The following is a 12,435-nucleotide window of genomic DNA, read 5'->3' on the forward strand; positions in this document are numbered from 1 at the left end:
GGAACACCTTACCGGGGGTTGTGGTAGATTCTCTGTCATTGGCAATTTTTAAATCAAAATTGGATGTTTTCCTAAAAGATATGCTCTAGTTTATATAGGAATGATTTGGGGGGAAGTTCTGTTATACAGGAGGTCAGACTAGATGATCACAATGGTCCTTTCTGGATTTATAATCTGTGAGGGAAAAGCCCTTGTCTAAAGGGAAAAAAAACTCTAAAATGTTTTTGTCTTATTTATCTTCATCATCCCCCTCTGGGCCAAGTCCTGCTAAGGGAGCAGGAACCTTTCAGTTGGGCCCCTGCACGTCTTAGATGCACTTACCCTCCCTTCTGCAGAGGTCCTGAATACTCTAGCAGCCCTAGGGCTGTAAGCCTTGTAGATTGTGGGGGAAGTCTGTACCTTCCTTCCTAGCTCCTCCTCCCACTCCAGGAGAGGAAGATTTCAAGCCCAGCTGATACTTCATTTTCAGGGCTATCAGCTGCTCATGTTTTGAGGGTTTACATCTCCCCTTTAGGGACCAATAGGGCTCACTGTCAGCCATGGAGACCCACCTTACTGCTGTGTAGTCGGGAAGGCTTTGCACATGAGCACAACCTCCCCAATTTAATCTCGGCAGAGCTAGGAGGGGAGTCATGGAAACTGTTGCTTGGCACAGGGAATACCCCCCACAAGGATTCCACATGCAGTTCACAGCTGTGGAGTCGGAATGGGCTGTGAACTGCTGCCTGGAGTTTGCAGCCCACTGGTTCTGTGCCACAGAGTGTGTAGGGGGTAGGATTTGTCCCATACTCAACTGTACTACCTGAGAAAATGTTTTGTGTGTTTTTAAAATGTTTTGTGTGTTTTAGATTCCTGCACACACACAGTACAGTTAGATTTAAATTTTGTCAATATTCAGTCACATTATGTTTTCATTTGATTTTATCTTCTGTAAAATTTTCTGTTTCCATAAGACTTTAAAAAGATAAAGAGTTAAAAGGACTGGCAACCTATTTCCATTGTCTGATATAATTTTAGCTCTGACTGCTTGGCTGAGGCAATAAATTCAAAATCTGGTCACTGTGCCTTCAACATTATAATTTAAGTGCCAAATTGTGGCATTGGGTATGTGGCTCCTATTAACTTCATATATATCTACAGCCAGAGCATGGCCCCAAGTATTTAAAGATTACTAATAATTATTTTACATTCATATTTCCTCCTACATAATAATATTGCTGTTAATTTCAGATCAGAATTTCATTGGCTGTAGAATAACAGCATCATTTAATTTTTCTTGCATCACGATGTTTATCTGTTCTGGTAAAAAAAAAACATCACTATCTATTACCATTTACTGCTAAGGGAGAGGATAGGAAGGCAAAGCTATGATTAGGCACAAACAATGGCGTTACCAGAAGGAGTTAATCACATGCATCAAGAAGAGAATATACTCCTAAATTTCCCATTAGAGTTAATGTTAACCAAATGAACATATTACTTTCAGTTAAGTTTGTTTTATTTTAAAATATTGACAAAATAAAAATGTAACACCAGAATAATCATTTATTTGGATCAATAATGATTTATATTGCACACTCCCCCCCCCCCCCCCCCCCCCCCCCCCCCGCATTTACTGTGAATTCTGTATTTGTGATCAGCTGTACATTTTTGTTTAACTTCAGGTCAGAAATGATTGATGTGAGGTATTTGTATCCACAGAAGAGGAATGAATAATAATGAAACAAAACCCCCATGCAGATATAAGCAAAAGGAGTCATAAGATTAAGTAGAGCCATAATTGTAGAAAAGATCACTTTCTTGCACGGCTCATTTGAAAAAGGTACTTCCAGCAATACTTTTGCCCTAGTACACTTCAAACAATTACAGAGATTCTTAAGGGACCTCTAACCTTGACTGACTTATCTTTACATTAACAAGGCATGAGCATCCAAAAGTGTCAAGGTATAGCCAAGGGATGATGCCTTGACGATCTGGGCTGTAAAGCCATTGACAATTTTATAAGATGTAATATGTAAAATTTTCAAAGTTCCTGCCGCCCACCTATTATGGGTGGAAGACAGTGGGGCTGGAAATCTCAGTGTGACTGATCTGTAACCCTATATGCACTGAGCAAAGTCAGCCGGTCTACATCCAGTGTAGAAATCATCCATGACTCATACCAACCCTCAGATTTCCGGGCATAGGGCGGTTACTTGGCTACAGCTATGTACAGTCGGTTGAGCATACTGCTATTTAGCTTAACAAAGAGACAGTTAAGGGGTGACTTGATTACAGTCTATAAGTACTTATATGGAGAACAAATATATGAAAGTGGGTTCTTCAGTCTAGCAAAGAAAGGTATAACATGATCTAATGGCTGGAAGTTGGAGCGAGACACATTCAGACTGGAAATAAGGTGTACCTTTTTAATGGTGAGAGTAATTAATCAGTGGAACAATTTACTAAGGGTTGTGATGGACTCTCCATAGCTCACCATTTTTAAATCAAGGTTGACTGTTGTTCTAAAAGATCTGCTAAGAGAATTATTTTGGGGAAATTCTTTGGCCTGTGTTATAGAGGTCAAAGATGATCACAATGGTGCCATCTGGCCTTGGAATCTATGAATCTGTGAAAGCTCTTGAGTGCTAATCCCAACTTTAGCCATTCTGTGCCTCAATATCCCCAGGCATAAAATGGGAATAGTACTTAACTCTCTGAAGATTCATTTGTTTGTTAATATTTTTATAGAGCTTTGAAAATCCCCAGTCTTATAAACATACCTGAGCATAGTGCTTACTACGCTGAGTAGTTCCATTGGGTCGGATTGTCATTTACACTAAGCAGAGGCAGTGCTAGACCATTGAGGGCCCTAAACAGGACTGTTTTGCCCCCATCACAATCATAATAATTAATTATTAATAAAAAGCAAATAGGGGCCCCCTTGAGCTGCTCAGGCCCCTAAGCAATTGCTTAGTTTGCTTATGCCTAGTGCCGGCTCTGATACTAAGGTCACTTTACACCACTTCTGCAGTGTAAAGAGATCTTAAAGTGGGAGTGAATTGTATTCTAGAGTGGTGTAATGCAGCCTTAGTGTACAGTAGAACCTAAGAGTTACAAACACCTTGGGAATGGAAGCTGTTCGTAACTCTGAAATGTTTCTAACTCTGAACAAACCATTTTGGTTGTTCTTTCAAAAGTTTACAACTGAACATTGCCTTACTACAGCTTTGAAACTTTTCTATGCAGAAGAAAATGCGGCTCTTAACCATCTTAATTTAAATGAAACAAGAACAGAAACAGTTTTCTTATTTTATCAATGTTTTTAAACTTTCCCTTTATTTTTTATTAGTTTACGTTTAGCTCAGTACTGTATTGTATTCGCTCTTTTTTTTTTTTTTTTGGTCTCTGCGGCTGCCTGATTGTGTACTTCTGATTCCAAATGAGGTGTATGGTTGACAGATCAATTAGTAACTATAGTGTTCGTAACTCTGAGGTTCTAATGTAAATGAGACTTGAGACCATTGTGCTTTCAGGATTGGTCATTCACTGGTCTACTGCATGTGATTATGTCCTCCTCTAGTAACTAATCCTAGTGAGTATTTGGCCTTCTATTTTCTTGCAGGTAAAGACTTCTTTAGTTCAAGTGATAGTGGCTTGGTGCGTAAGGTCCAGTTTTTGATATCCCCTCCTCCACTTGAAACAGTGTGATGAAATATATTTGTAAAATGGCCATGCTACAGTGTTTAAATGTGCCTTTGCTTGGTGAGCAAAAGGGAAGTATTGTTTCAAGTGCACAGTTATGTTTTTCTGAATCTATTTCATACTCTAATTGACTATCCATTGGGAACTTTGGTTAAAGAGCTGTTGGCTATTTCCTGTGAGATGTTAGAGTATAAATCCCCTGTATGTTTTCTATGCTGTTTTGTCACATATTAGTTCTTCGGCCAGCCTTTCAGCGCTCTGAGTGAAAAGCAGCAACTTTAAGAACTGTATTTTTTTTCCCTTTAGTATAGCTCATGTTCTCAAGTTAAATTTAGAAAGAGGAAGCTGTTTTGCATAAAGGTAGGATTGTTTTTAAAACAAATAAAGTTGGTGTTAGACTTGCCAAATAGACACACAAGTTCATACGCGGTGGGTAGTCCTGGCTATTTTTAGGCTTTGTATTTGGCTCATTTATTTATTTTATTTATATTTAGTGACACCTTCAGTGTACATTCGGTTACATTCAAACTGCTTCCTGAGTCTGTATGAAACTTGCAATTATAGGAGGAGTAGAGCTTGTCAGGTGTTGTCATTTATTATGCATTGCAAATGGCTTATTTCAAGCAGGAAGAACAAAGCTTAATAAAAAAAGACAAGCATTCTCTTAATAATTTGCCCTTTGCAACAACAGACCCTTATCTGATCACCCACGCTCATCTGGCTGCTGACGCTGTTCTTCCTTCATCTGCAAGAGCTATTTTTACACCTTTTGTGTCTTTTGAGGAACCAATTGGGCATGCTGGCTTGCAGTGATTCACCATCTCCAAGTGAACTGGGTGTCCTAAACTGTTGCAAATGGGGTGGGGGTGGAGGGTGTATCTAAATAAGCAAGCTAATTAGTTCTTTTAGGTGTTCTGAGTGCTAAAACACAGCAGCAGAGTCTAATTAAAATAGAGTATGTGCTTTTTGTTGGCAACACAGCGACTCTCTCCCAAAGAATATTAACTAATTAGTATTTGTACAGAGTTCTGAGGATACAAAGCACTATATATGTGCTATTCCTAGTTCTGCCACTGACCTGCTGTGTCACTTCATGGGTCTGTGCCTCAATTTCCCTGTTCTAAAGTGGGAAGGATGATATTTACTTTCATTTGAAAAGCACTGTGAGGTCTGTGGATCAAAAGCATTATATAAGTAAGGGGAAGATCCTAAGCTGGTGTAAATCAGCTTAGCTTGACTGAGTACAATGGATGTTGCCCTAGAGTGTTCCCTAGAGAGACAGAGCTATAAACAGTGCCTACTGTATACCCAGAAGCCTGGAGCTTGTACGCATGTGGGACCAGGCATTTGGGTACATTTCCAATAGACTGCTGACTGTCCAGGAGGGTGGGAGGGATTGGGCTAGGTTATAACAGAGAGCTGCCCATTTTCCTATGCAATTGAATTCTGTGTTTCCTCTAAAAAGTGGCACTCACGTTAATTAACAGTGCTGGTTAATGTTCTGTTTTTGTCTGGTGTAGTTTAGAAATCTCCTTAACTTCAAACAGTAAAATACTGTATTTACCTGGTTTCATACTTTGAAAGGCCTATATATTTTTACGTAATGTCTAGAATGTTTATCTCAAATGAGGATTACCAGTTGCAATAGACCATACACAACTGACTGTTATACATGCTGACTTGCAGCAATTCATGCATCAAGATAGCCTAAAATGTTGCTACGATGATATATACCAGGGGTGGCCAAACTGCACCGCATGTGGCTCTTTTACAGTTAAAGGGTGGCTCCTGGAGACCCCCACCCCATTCTCCGCCTACCAGACTTGAGGATGGGGGGAGGGAAGGGGAGCTCGGGGCTTCTGCCCTGCTCTGGAGTGGTTGGGTTGGGGGTTTCTGCCAGAGATGACTGGTGCCTGCTGAGAGTGCGGGGCACAATGTAAAGGTTTTGCCACAGGTTGACTGTGTGTTGTGTGAAAAAATACTTCCTTTTGACTTAAACCTGCTGATTATTAATTTCATTTGGTGACTACTAGTTCTTCTGTTATGAAAAGGAGTAAATAACACTTCCTTATTTACTTTCTCCACACCAGTCATGATTTTATAGACCTCAATCAGATCCCCCCTTAGTCGTCTCTTTTCTAAATTGAAAAGTCTAAGTCTTATTAATCTCGCCTCATATGGCAGCAGTTCCATACCCCTAATCATTTTTTGCTGCCCTTTGCTGAACCTTTTCCAATTCCAATATATCTTTTTTGAGATGAGGCGACCACATCTGCACGCAGTATTCAAGATGTGAGCGTACCATGGATTTACATAGAGGCAATATGATATTTTCTGTCTTATTATCTATCCCTTTCTTAATGGTTCCCAACATTCTGTTTGCTTTTTTGACTGCTGCTGCACATTGAGTGGATGTTTTCAGAGAACTATCCACAATGACTCCAAGACCTCTTTCTGTAGTGGTAACAGCTAATTTAGACCCCATCATTTTATGTGTATAGTTGGGATTATGTTTTCCAATGTGCATTACTTTGCATTTATCAACACTGAATTTCATCTGCCATTTTGTTGCCCAGTCACCCAGTTTTGTAAGATCCTTTTGAAGCTCTTCGTACATGAGAGAGAGAATGCTTCGTGTCACCTCAGAGCCTTGGTCCTGTCCACTGTCCCATCTCCAGCTGTGGCCGTCACTTCAGAGGAAGGAGACCAAAAAAACCCCAGTATACATTTTGGAGGAAAAGTAGGGGGAGTAAATTCCCTTCCTGGCCCCTGCAGGTGACCATGGAAACAACAGAAAAACTCAGTGGGAACAGGATTGGTCCCAAGTGTGCAAATAATCTTGTTTTTATAGACAGTGAGCTCAGGATTTAGTAAACAACCCTAAGATTTAAAATAAGATTGTACATAATGATTGGTATATGTGAAAAAGTGAATGGAGGACCAGATTCTGCAAACATTTATTCACAGGTGTACTCATGTGATGAGTTCTGTTGAAGTCAGTAGGTCTAGTTAGATGAGTAAGTGTTTGTAGGATCAGGCATCAGTACTTTAGTGTGAAATGTGAATTGCTTATTTTGATACATGATATGAGAGGAGGCATAGATGTTTTTAAATTATACAATTATCTTTGCTAATGGATAATTTTTAGTTTAAAAAAAATCTCACTTCCATTAAAATGCAGCAATTATCTCTGTTTAAAAAAAAATTAAAATGTGATTTCACTTCATATATTTTTCTATATATTTTTGCTCTAAAAATTATGCTATATTTCCACAAATAAATTGTAAAAATCTTTTGGGTAAAATTTGGGAATACTCACTGTTTTACAGGAGAGAAACTTTACCAGGATACAAAAATTGCTTTCCCCAATAGAAATATTGAAACTTCACCCTGGCCAAATTTGCAATGTTTTTTGTGTGAAAATTAACAACTATTTCAGTATTTATATGAGAAATTTAGAGATATGAAAATCTGTAACATTCATAAATCCATTCTGCTAACATTATCAGTCTAAACTCTTTAAGATATTGGTTGCCCTCTTTAATGTATATCAAGTGTGGGTAATTTGGAGAACGAGTATATATTGTTTATACACTAACATTTTGGTTCTCCTTTCTTTTGACCTTCAGAATTGCCACTAAATTCATGCATTTATTTCATCTGTCACTTGAAAAGTGCGAAATTTCTCTCAGATTAACATATTTCTCTGCATTTAGGGTTTTTTTTTTAATTCTTTCCCTAATCTCATATACTTTTTCCAACTCTTCCGAGTACATATAGTGGAATATGCTACATGAGTCCCAATTTTCCACAAGTTTGAGTTATCCAATATTATTAGGATTTGTGTTGTTATAAAAATCCCACCAATGACTCATGTCTATCAAATCTGCAGTTGTTCCAACAGAATTTTTTAAAGTGCACATGGGCAATTATTGATGTTTTACCCATCAATTTTCATGCTTTAACTTATTCTCAAGGGAAATAAGTAGCCATGTGAGAAGATTAACTATTTACACAGTTTCCTCATTTAGCTACATATCTGCATAATCCCAGTTTTTCTGCTATGTATACAGCTAGATTCAATATGTCCTTTTTTGGAACATGGTCAACCAGGACAGTTAAGTGCAGTATTATCTGATAGGCTCAAATACCTCAGGGAAACTGTTCCAGAGTGGTCTGCATGGCTAGATTAGGCAATCAGATGCAAAATATTTACCCCCTCTTTTAAAAGCAATGTGATCAGAAAGATCAATGAGCTGTTAATTGACTGACAAGGTTGTGTGTACTGCAGGCTGTTTTGCCATCTCTCTGATAGCAGTTATTTGATCAATTCAAGGAGAAGAACTGTGGTTAATTTGGGAACTTTTACCAATAAAGGAAGTGTTTAAGATGAATTTGGCTCCTATGTAGCTTTTTTTTCTCTTTCTTTCGAAAAGACTAGTTTGAACCATTCGTCTTTTCATTTTGTGGAAATAAGTCTGTGTTCAGTTGGACTCTGGCAACGTGTATGCTTTTTTTATACATATTTTCCATCCGGTAGTAATGTGTACATTATGTGTGATGCTGGGGCAGGAAATAGTGATGTACTTTGAGTGAGCAATCCTTGTCATTATAGTGAAAAGGTCAATGGTAAAGCAGGTCTGCTGTAGTATGACTTCTTAAAATACCCTCAACTTAAGTTTAAAGGGTGGCAGCTGTACTTTTAAAATTATATTTGTGATATTTAATTTAGCAAGAATTGTGTGTTTGGCTGCAGCTGGGCTGTGAGCATCTATAACGCAAGCCAGGATCCAATAACCACCAAAAATCTACATCTCCCTGCAACCAAGCAACTCAAGATTTAGCACAATGTGCTGTTCACTTTTTCTTTGTGAACATTCTGGAGGTGACGGATTCGTTTATTCCCAGGTCACAGCAGTTAACTTCAAACTGTTATTTGTTACAATTTAAAGCTAAATAAGGACCAGATTCTGCTTACAGTGTAAATCTGGAGTTACCTCTGTGGCTTTAATGTTAATGGCTTCAGATTCACAGTAGTGTGATTTAGGGAAGAATTTGGCCCTTAACTTAAGATGCCATTGAAGTAATTTGGCTCTTTTTCTAGAAGTTTTCAAATAAATCCTCATGCTTGTGTCCACAGCCCCTTGAAGTCAATGGAAAGACTTCTGTGGACTTAAATGGGCTTTGGATCAGGCCCACAGAATAGATATAAACCTCCCCTCACTGCCATGGCAATGTGCCTGATCCCTAATTTGGAGGGATCACATCCAAGACAGAGAGTAATTCCTTCTCTATGCCCATTTATCCCTTGGCCTTTATATCTTTATACTCAAACTTCCAACAAGGGTGCAGAGTGCTGCAAGTTGAGATGGATTTTCTGAAATTGACACCTGTCTACTGAGGACTAAACAGAGACCAACTTATTGTATATATACATATCTGTTCTCAGGTAGTCTTTCTTTTAATCAGCACTGACTTCAGTTGCTTAAAGGTAAAAGGCTCTAATTTCTTAGGGCCTGATCCAACACACATTGAAGTAAATAGGGGCCTCTTTATCTACTTTAAATGGATTTGGACTGTTCCCTAATCATCTGAGCCATTCAGCATCTTCTGTTTAGTCATTTGTGATATAATTCCTTGAGCACAACAAGGCTAAAATGAGCTGGGCAAAACCTAAGTAGAAACAAAATAATCAATTTTATAAATATTAACAGAAGTGTACAGCTATTCAACTTTCAGCCTGAAAATTCCAAAATGTTATGCAAAATTTGAAACAAATTTTAATAACAGCATCTAAATATATGGAATGTGCCTGTTAGAAAGTTAGATGATATGCCAATGCTGCTTTTACAAATACAAAATCTGGCCTTAGAACCCACAAATTACTGTGCACACAAAATTGCATACACAAATAATTGTGAATAAAATTCTGGAACCAGCATGCAGTCCTAGGATTCCAGAGAGTCTAAGGGCTGGTCTACACTGGGGGGAGGGGATCGATCCAAGTTACGCAACTTCAGCTACGCGAATAGCGTAGCTGAAGTCGAAGTATCTTGGATCGAATTACCTGGGGTCCACACAGCGCGGGATCGACAGCTGCGGCTCCCCCGTCGACTGCGCTACCGCCACTCGCTCTGGTGGAGTTCCGGAGTCAACGGTAAGCGCGTTCGGGGATCGATATATCGCATCTTAACGAGATGCGATATATCGATCCCGGATAAATCGATTGCTACCCGCCGATACGGCGGGTAGTGAAGACGTACCCTAAGTATTTCAGAGTTGGTGCTTCTATCTCTACGACCCTGATCTTGTAATTGGATCTGCTAGTGCAGTCCCCTAAACTCATGACTTCGTTGGGAATCCCCAGAAGCACAAGTGTGTGCCCACATTGATCAGATTGAAAGACTGGGCTCTAAGATTCTCCCCTCTGGCAGTTGTAGTTCAGGTATGTTTGTTTCATGACAAGTGTACAATCAAATATATATTTTGTTAGCATCCTCAGTAAAGCAATGTTTATTTTGTACATGCATGAAAATGCAAAAATATTATGAAATGAGATTTTATGAAACATTGTGAAGATTAGCCCAGCTCATTTTAACTTACAAATGTTTTCAGTGTTCTTAATATTTCATTGCATTTCAAAGCAACAATGCTGTGGAATGCCTCTAATGCAATGGCTAGCTTTGGAGAACGGCAACTGAATTCAGTAAAATAAGATAAAATACAGAAATCAAATTGACTGTGATGGAATTAAACAAATGAATAAATTGGGATAGTGTTTTCTAGGGTGAAAAGATAACTATAGTAGTCAAAAATACTCAAATACAAGAGCAGGTAGATTAAAGAGAATATGGTTACTTCAGTTAAACTGAGCTACTTTCTTTAAATTGTATGTGCAAAAGGATTCTGTGGTGTTCCTTCAGAACTGCAGCAAAGGCACAAACATTCTTCTATTCTGAAATAATACAAAACTTTGCCAAGTGCAAGTGACGAGCACAAGTATTTGCATGCATAGCCAGAAACATTCAAATTGTCAGGTAGGATGCCAGCGACAAAACCATAATCAGAAGAGTCTCCTAACCCAAGAATGTTGGAAATATAAAGTAAAAAATCTGTGATCAAGAAGGGGTAAATGTTATCACAAAGCTCAGATATCTGGGCATCTTCTTCATTGTGTTCTTAATAAATATAGGTCGAAGACTGGAGAAACAGAATTCCCCTTGTGATTAGATTATCATCCACGGTGCATAAGAAATTTGTAAACGATGGTCTTCTTTGTTTTGTTTTGGTTTTCTGTGTGTGAATGTAGAGCTCATGAAAGGTGCCATACTGACAACCCCAGAGACAGAATCCATCTGTTTATCCAGGTACAGACAATTTTACAACTTCCACAAACTGGACCCCTAATGCACCTCAGCTCTAAGGTACAGATGTGAGAAGAACAGTCTCCTTGCCCATGCAGTTCTTGAATTCATAGGCTGCTGATTAGTGCCAATTGTTGAGCCCACTTTTTCAGACCTAACTTAGCTCTGATTTTGTCTTAATTAGTAAGGACTTCAGGTTCAGCTGTATGGTGGCATGTTGCCATAGGACTTTTGTCTACTGGGATCTGGAATATAACCGCCAAACTCATCATGGGCCACCTAAAGCCATCATATGGTAACAATATTCAATAAACAAATGGCTGTTGATGTGGGTATCATTGGCAGAGCAGAGGGAATTGGGGGAAGGGAGGTTATGCCAAAAGTATTCTATTACTATTCGCTGCCAGGAGTCAAATCCTGAGGTAGATCTTCACTTATGATCAGATCCTCAGTTGCAGACCATACTCAGCTCAAAGATGGCCTTTGTGCTCTGTTACTTCTGAGGCTGGTTGGCAGAAACTAGAGCAACCTGAGGACCCTGCCAATGCCCCCTGCATAAATACAAGGGTCCTGTAGCAGCCAGTACAGCAGCTCTATGCTAAGTATCGCCCTACGGAGTAGAAATTCTCCAGGGGCCAGTTACAGTGGTTTTAGTGCAGCTTTATGTTGGCAGAGCAGCACACACAAATAAGCCTTAATACTGAGCAGGGTCTAACTCTGACTCCGGAGTCAGTAAGAGTTTTTCTGTGTCAGGAACTCAGGAAATACATAAACTTCCAATTTGTTCATTTACAAGGATTGTAATTATGAACTACAAGCTGGGAAGCACTGAGAACTGTGATTTACCAAATTTTATTTGAATGCTTTCCAGTACAGCCACTTAATAACTTGCTCTAGTTATGACATTTCAGGTGCTCCATAGTCAAATGAATATTTGTGCCTGGTATATAGCAGAACAGGGGCATCCTTGAAAAAGGAGTGAGAAGGAATAATGCTCCCTTAAAAGTGCTAAATTCCAGATTTGACAAAAATACAGTTCCCAGTTTCTCAGTAATCTTTTCATGATCGACATTTTCAATTATGTAAAATGAAATGAGACAATAGTTCACTAATGTGGTTTGATGGCTTGGCTATATTTCCACATTATGATAGGAAAACCTGGGCTTGGTCCACTTCCAGAGAGGACCTTACAATTCAAGGCAAATGATGCGCTCTACTTAGCTTGAAGTACAGTTTCTGATCATTGTAGGTGGGCTCATCTCAATAATTCCAGTGGGAGCAAAGTCCTGCCAAAGGTATTAAAGAAACCATGCGTCATTATTATCTGTTCTTTAGCTTGAAATATTGGTAGTTTCTGCATGTTAGATAATATACTTCTCTATGCAGA

At 38.9% G+C, this 12,435-nt stretch overlaps 1 protein-coding gene across 1 annotated transcript in view; it reads left to right on the forward strand.

Moving 5' to 3' along the window:
- HIVEP2 (human immunodeficiency virus type I enhancer binding protein 2) overlaps positions 1-12,435 on the forward strand; it is a 149,771-nt gene that overhangs the window by 111,822 nt on the left and 25,514 nt on the right. The window lies entirely within an intron of this gene.

The sequence above is a fragment of the Terrapene carolina genome, unplaced genomic scaffold (genome assembly GCF_002925995.2).
Source record: "Terrapene carolina triunguis isolate 2854851 unplaced genomic scaffold, T_m_triunguis-2.0 Scaffold85, whole genome shotgun sequence".
Taxonomy (NCBI): Eukaryota; Metazoa; Chordata; order Testudines; family Emydidae; genus Terrapene; species Terrapene triunguis.